This window comes from Lepidochelys olivacea, assembly GCF_965140295.1.
Source record: "Lepidochelys olivacea isolate rLepOli2 genome assembly, chromosome: 1".
Taxonomy (NCBI): domain Eukaryota; kingdom Metazoa; phylum Chordata; order Testudines; family Cheloniidae; genus Lepidochelys; species Lepidochelys olivacea.
The window spans coordinates 163,736,617-163,744,029 of record NC_140411.1 but is presented as its reverse complement, the minus strand read 5'-3'; the positions used below and the strand labels follow the sequence as shown (position 1 = coordinate 163,744,029).

The window sequence follows — 7,413 nt, the reverse complement described above, 5'->3', positions numbered from 1 at the left end:
GGATACTCATATAGATTTCAAATATTGTCCATGTTACAAATATAAAGCCAGTTAAAAGAAACTTATTAAAATTGTGATACATTTTGCATTTCCAATTTTCTGAACTGACAACAGTAGCTCTTTGAAATGTATTGTTGACACGTGTGAAACCACAAAGTCAGAGTTGATGAAGAAGGAGAATTGAGTTCAACTTAAAGAAAAAAATGAGAGAGAGAGAGAGAGAGAGAGAGACCAGATAACCAGCTTGGGCTGATCATAGGCAAATCTTCTATTCCCCCAGCACAGATTTCCCATTTTTTAATTAAATTCTTGGTTATTACATATTTTTACATCTTTACATACTCCTTGTATTAAGAATTTTTGTATAAGTTCTTATATTTGTTCTTTCCCCTTGTCCCCAGCTCCATATTTCCTTTTTCTCAGCTGTCTTATCTTTTCTTGTGTCCCTTTCAGTTTGTTGTCTTCATTGTTTCTGTTTCGCAGAACAATTTTTTCTCCTCCAACTTCCTTGTTTTATATTCAGGGTCTTGCAGGTTGTTTCTGTTAGGAAGAGAAATTGATGATAAACAAACAAGTCCTGTTTCCCTGAACAAAGTAAGACTGAAACAGGAGGAAGTCTCTTTGCTCCGTGGTCCAAGGCCCTTTCCAGCTAGCGCTCTGCCCAAAAGCCCCCTCTCTTAGCTTTGTTCTCACTGTCACATTACAAGTTCACAGTCTTGTTACAAGTGCTATGTCTGGTGCTTCCTTCTCTGTTTGCCTTTGTAATGTTTCTCCTATTCACACACGTTTGTGCATAAAGCTCTACCATACAATACCTAGCCCCCTGTGTTTGCTTTTCTAGCAAAGTTCCTTGTCCTGGGTCCTGTGTGTGTTGTGTTTGTGGTTCGTTTGTTTTTGTTTTTGTTTTTTTGAAGTGGCTCATATTTCAGGTATCTTACTCCACAAAGGAGCTTAGCTGTTTTTTACGTTTATTCTGAATGAGGGCCTGCTGTTAAACTCACCAGCTTCAATGGTTTCACCCAAACCCTGGCATAAAAATATGGCCCCTTTCCTGTTTTGTACTCCTCATTCTCAATTTCTCTGTACTCTTTCCACTGTCATCTTCTCTCTCATATACTGTCCTACCTCTCCCACTATAAACTGTCACACATTCTTCTTTTTTATCCCAACTAATGCTCACTTCTGCTTCATGCCCCCCAGATCTTTCACAGATGCTCCACTGCCTGGCTTTCAAGTTTGAGTAACTGCTAAACACATGCAAACTCCCCAAGAATCTTCTCTTGCACACAGACTCCCTCCCCTGCACTCACCAAAGGTATTGACACAGGCAGGCTCCCCTCAATCCCAACCTACTTGGGATGCGTTACATAGCCTCACCTCCAAAAATTTATTTACATTGTCTCTCTCCCACTATGAGCAATCTGTCCCTTCCTTGTCAAGTTCTACTTCCCTCTCTAGCCTATAAACATACACAGCCTCCAACTCCCTCATGGTTTTCTCATTCGCATACTATCACCCTCCCAATTTAACCAATTTAAGTTAGTGATACAACTTTCTTGTGAAGACCAGGCCTAAGTCTACTAGACATAATAAATACCAGTGCTACAATTTAAAGGAATACAATGGTTGAATGCTGTCTACTGAGCACTATTTAATTGTACATACTGTCATTCCATTAAATTTTTAGAAATTTAACTTGTTACATCTTGTCTCTCCTGACTTCAGTTCACTTTTTTTCTGTTGTAGATCATGAGGGGTGGCTGGTGCCCAAAATCAGTGGTGGGACAACAGATACCATAGTAAAAAGAAAAGGAGGACTTGTGGTACCTTAGAGACTAATCAATTTATTTGAGCATAAGCTTTTGTGAGCTACAGCTCACTTCATCGGATGCATTCAGTGGAAAATACAGTGGGGAGATTTATATACACAGAGAACATGAAACAATGGGTGTTACCATACACACTGTAAGGAGAGTGATCAGGTAAGGTGAGCTATTACCAGCAGTGTTTCCCTAACTTACCCCTTCTCTGGGTTTTCTATTTTGTTGACTGGAGTCTTCCGTACAGCATCATGGGCTTTTTAAAATTTATTCCATCAAGTCAGGTGATACCTGTTCTCCCTCTATATAAAGAACAACATTATTATTATTTTTTTAGAGCATTTTCATTCTCCATCAGGTAACATATGATCTGCAACTATGATCCCTCACCACAAATTAATTAGATTTTTCAAAGTATAAAACTGGCACACTAGTGAGCATGTCCCTTAGAGGCTTTTGGTGAGGAATGAGGGAGATTGGGGACAAGCTGAAAGAGGGAGAATCCTTTTCTTCCCTCTCCATAACCCTCTTTCCTAATGAAAAACTGGGAAACATTATAACCAAGAGAAGGGTGGAAGAAATGAATGTCCCCTTTTTTGCCTTGGTGAAAAATAAGGGTGAGGGAGATTGTGATCCCTGCTTAGTGCACACACACAAGCTTATTCGCCAGTTCAACTCTTATCCCTCTCCTAGCCATTTCCCTTTCAATTAAGAACATCCAAGTTCCTTAACTATTTCTCTCCAGCCTGATCTCCCCCAGGCTAATCCTTCCTCCCCCTGCCCTGTTTCCCTTTTACCTGCAGGTAAGAACCCTCTCCCCTGCTTGCTCCCCACCCCCAAAAGCCCTTCTACTTCACTGTTTTTGCTGATACAGACTAACAGGGCTACCACTCTGAAACCTTCTACTTCCAGATAACCTTCCTTCACTCTGGCTCAAACCTGCTACTCCCTCACAACTCAACCTCCATCAGAATCCCTAGCTCAGAAGTCTTCTTCCTTCCATGTACCAAATCTTCAGTCCTCATCATAACCATCCTCCCTGACTAGTCCCAAGTTCAGAATTTCTCCCATCCAGCCTTTCTTTCTCCGGTCTCAGAAATTCACCCTCACCCACCCAGTGCCTCTTGCATGTTCAGAAACCCTTCTTTAGCCAACATATTGGGTTTAGAACTTCCACATGGCTGCTACTCTGAAACTTGTCATCTCCTACCTGTTGCTAAACCTGATGAAGCAGCAGGGAAGGACTGTGGCTGAAGGCAGCATGTAGAGGGGCCCCATATCTTGTTTTTAAGTCTGCCTTGCAGAAGCCTGTATTCCTGGTATCTACATCTGCTTCCTCTACTGCCTGCATCTTGTGTGCTGCAGCAAGACCACCCACCAGGAGTCTGACAGTAGCAGCAAGTGATACGTGGGTAGAACAGCTACATTGAACAACAGCTACATTTGTTGTGCTCTCCATGCCAAAGGGGTGGCATTAAGTGTTAAAAATTCAGCTTGCCTGGTATCTTATGTGAGCCACATAGTATATTCAGATTCTGCAGAATCTAAACTTTCATTAAAAATTCTAGCTTTCATGGTTGCAAAAATAATCTTTCAAATGAAAACTGAGTGTAAATGCAGTGCTGTTTTCCTGAATGTGCAAGCAGCCTGAAACAATGCCTTAGAGAAGTGTGAAGTTCCTGTCTGCTTAAATCTTATTATTAATACTCATATCTAACAATGACATTTTACATGTCTCTAACTATTTAATTGTTGATTTTTTTTTTCAGATGGGATGGAAAATGGTGTAGGAGTGAAACTATATGGAGGGAATTGGGAATTGTTGCACATCAGACACTGTAAAGAGACCTAGAGGCAGAAAATATTGAGAGAAGACACAAAATAAGAGTACAAGGAAGGAAGAGGAAATAGAGGGAACAAATAGCACTAGTTGGTCCTAAACAGGAGAAGCATTTCCTGAGTGATGCTGTATGTGACTTAACACATAATTAAAAGTTTAGGTATTAAAGGCCATATTCTACTACTGATTTTTGTGCAAGCCTCCCAGTAAGATGATTGGGAATTCCACAGTAGATTTAGAGTAGTATGTAGAACTAAATTTAGAGCCTGAGCCCAAATTAAAAGTAGTATTCAGGCCTCTTTAAAGAATGTGCATGGCACCCTTACTACAGACACTAAATACCATCTGTACTATGGCTGCCAAATTGAAGCTTTACAGTCCCTAAGGACTGGACACTCGAATTTTTTTTTTTTTTGGAGCTGTCTTCAGTGCGTATTTCCTCCCCTCAATCCAACCTTCTTATTCATTTCTCTTTATTCCCTACATCCTGTTATCTATCTTTTCTAACATTTTTGTCCTCCCCACCAATCTTTCTCCCAGTATCCTACTTCTGCTGTCTAATATATTCCCCCTGCATCTCTCCCTTATACTGATCCACTCACAAACCGGGATAGCTGGTAAATTTTTCTGTGTAAATGCCAGAGAGCTAAACCTACTAGCCCAAGCCCAAAAGAATATGTAGGAACTATCTTGTGCAGAAAAATGCCTCAGGGAGATGTCAACTCTCCTTGCAGGAAAAGAGGAAGACCCTGGGCCTCCCTCAGGTGCTTTCTCTGGAGGACCTTATCTTGCCCTAAACTTGCTGGCTACACACAGTAATAGATGGGTTAGGTTCTCTGCTATGCTAAGCCTGCTGGGTGATGCAAAGTTCCAGGTCTGCTACCTTTTCCTTCTAAACTCCATCTGGGGTCTCCTTCCTACTAGCTAGCTGCAGGGCTACCTTCTAATATTGCTCAGTGTTGGTTTTTCTTTGGGGGGGCTCTGTAGAAGGTTTCTTAATAGCTGCCATTGCCCTGGCCTCAGCTTAAGCCTGAAAGGTTAGTCCGGCAGCAGAGGTACTGGAGCTGCCTGCAGGTCCAGGAAGGCAGCGCTGCCCCTCAGCTTATCCTCTCGTAACGCGTGGGAGGGTTTCTCTCCACAACTACACTAGAAACTTCTTTGCCTGCTGCGAGAAGAGGGGGCGAGTGCGGCTCCTGCCTGCTGGCGCTCATGCGCCAGATCCCGCTGGCTCAGGCCCAGGGGCAGCAGAGAGGAGGCACCTCCCGCCGTGGCGCGCAGGGTGCTGGGCCTAACGCCTGGCGCTCCAGGGGAGCCGAGTCCAGCCAGGCGCGGGGCGCGCGCCCCCTCCGGAGGCTCCCCCGGACGACTCCCGCTGCGGCGGCGGCACCTCTGAGTTCGTAACGTCACACGATGGTGGAACGAGGGAGGGAGAGAAGCACCAGTTGCCAAGGCAACCAAGCCCCTCCTTCGCCCATTTCTCCCCCTTCCTCACGTCAGAGCGGCCTCCCGCCTGGCGGGGGCGGGGCGCCTCCCGGCGTGATTGACAGTTGCCATAGTAACAGGCTTGTCCCGTCGCCATTTTGTCAGTTGGGTTTTTTTTTTTTCAAATAATTTCCCTTCCCGCCCGAATTATAATTTTACCCAGGAAATTGTCCTCGGGGGTTTTGGGGGCTTCACCCCTCGCGGGCGCAGGGACAGCGGAGAGGGGGTGCAGGGGAGGCGGCAGCGCGGGCGGGCGCGGCAAGGAAGGGTCCGGGGTACAGCCCTGGAGAAGCCGGCTCGGAAGGGGGGAGGGGGAGGAGCGGGGGGGGCGGGCAAGTGAGCGAGGAGTTCCCGGGGGCTCGGTTCGGCGCTGCGCTCCCCCCCGCTCGCTCGCTCGCTCGCTCGCTCTCTCTCGCGGCTGTCTCCGCTCTGCCTGGCCGGGGCTCCCAGGCCGCCGCCGCGTCCGGGCCCCGCTGCCGCCGCCGGTCGCTGCGCAGGTTTGGAACGCGCGCCATTTTGTGAGCGATAGAAAATCTGCCCGGCCAGGAAGCGCCGCGGATCCGCCCGCCGGGCCGGGCCCCCCCTGAACTCCCCGCGAGAGGGAGGCGCGCTCTCTCCGGGGCCTGGGCCCCGCACCACACCGGGGCCCGAGGGCGGCTGGGCTGCGGAGCGGAGGTGCTGCGGGGCCGGGGCCCCTGACCGAAGAGGGGGAAGCGCTGTGCCCCGCCGCCTCCCCGGAGCTTGAGAGAGGAGGCCTTTGCCGGGACCGGCCCCCCACGGCAGGAGAGCAGTGGCCACCCCCCCCCCCCAGCCTGGTAAGTGCCCTGGCCGGGGCCTCTCGCACCAGGCCAGCAAATGCCATCCCCTCGGCGTGAGGACAGCCCCGCTGCCATCTTAGAGAGAGGGGCCCGGGGAGTCTCCGCCCCAGCCTGCCGGGCCGGGGCCCGCTGCACCCGCGCAGCCCAGGGGAGGCTGGGTCTGGCCGGGCGGCCGCAACACCCTTTTCTCCCTGGCGTGAAGGTGGCGGGCCCCCGTGCCCGGGAGAGGCTGCTCTTGTCGGTGGGGGTCGCTCCGCTCGCGGGGGCTGGGAGAGCAGGGAGATGATCCCGACTGTGCGGGGGCGAAGGGGCTGGCAGGACTCTCCGGTTCTGACCTTACGATAGGTGGGAGGTGTCGGACTCTCCCGCTGCCCCCCAAGGCCGGGGGAAAGAGTCAGAAGTTTAACAGAGCAGGCACCTGTTGGGGTGGTGGGTTGAGGTGCCCCCTCTGCACTCGGGTAAGTGGCTTCCATGGCAGGTGTGGAAGTTGGAGGTGTGGGTGGTGAGAATACTTGTGTCACGTTACTGTCATTCTGGGGCACCCACAGTGTGCACATCTTCTAGTTAGACAACTGGCTGCAGTCTTTTAGGGATTTTGCTCTGTGTTGGTAAAGAAACTAGAAACATACATTATCCACTTCATACAGTGAATGTTTTTGCTGAAAAGCAGCTCTTTCTCTAACAAACTCTCAAAACGCAACCAGGTGCTGTAATTAGACATTGCAGTATTGATGGGTTTCTGACTCTTAATCAACTTTGAAGTTTCCAGGTTAGTCTTTCCAAGGACTATATAACGATTCTTTGATCAAGAGTCTTGAATGCTGGTGCTGCTTAGTTCTTCCATTATTCCCCAGTCAAGAGAGAAAAAAATCAAACAGATATGTCTTTTTTTTTTAAGCTAATAAACACAGAAGATCTGTCTACAAAAAATCAACAAGCATAAAATATTTTTTTACAGCAGACTTTTTTTCATCCCAGTCATAATGTGCTATTAAAATAGCTTGTGTTTCTAAACACTTGCAAGGAATAACATCACTTCTATGGGGATGCTCTTCCAAGGTTCTATACAAGTAGAAGTTAACTGTTTTATCGTTATATTGATATCTCCATGTTGTGGCATCAATTTCTTTAATTTATTTCCAAATTAAGAAAGCCTAATCCTGAATTAATCTGATAAAGCATTAACAATTTTTTTGTAATAGCGGAATACTATTGAAATAATTATACTCTTTTGGGTCTGATGTTTTAGTAAGTACATTGCAATATTCAAATGTTAGATGTTACCTGCTTATTGACTACTGTTTTTCATATATTTAGTGAACTTTGTAAATACATAAACTATTCTGTAGACTGTCCTTAGTATCATCAGTTCATATGAATGAGGTATCTACAACTAGGGTGTTTTTTGTATTTGAGCTTTAAAGTAATTAACATATATGCAAAAAGAAAAGGA

The 7,413-nt window shown here is 47.0% G+C and overlaps 1 long non-coding RNA gene across 1 annotated transcript; it reads right to left on the bottom strand.

Moving 5' to 3' along the window:
- Positions 1-314: 314 nt before the first annotated feature.
- On the bottom strand, positions 315-6,453 carry LOC311513121. The gene is made up of 3 exons (XR_014709660.1): positions 6,379-6,453; positions 2,022-2,122; positions 315-540 (listed from the first exon to the last, which is right to left on the bottom strand). It is a non-coding gene; the product is annotated as an uncharacterized lncRNA (long non-coding RNA).
- Between the last annotated feature and the right edge of the window lie 960 nt (positions 6,454-7,413).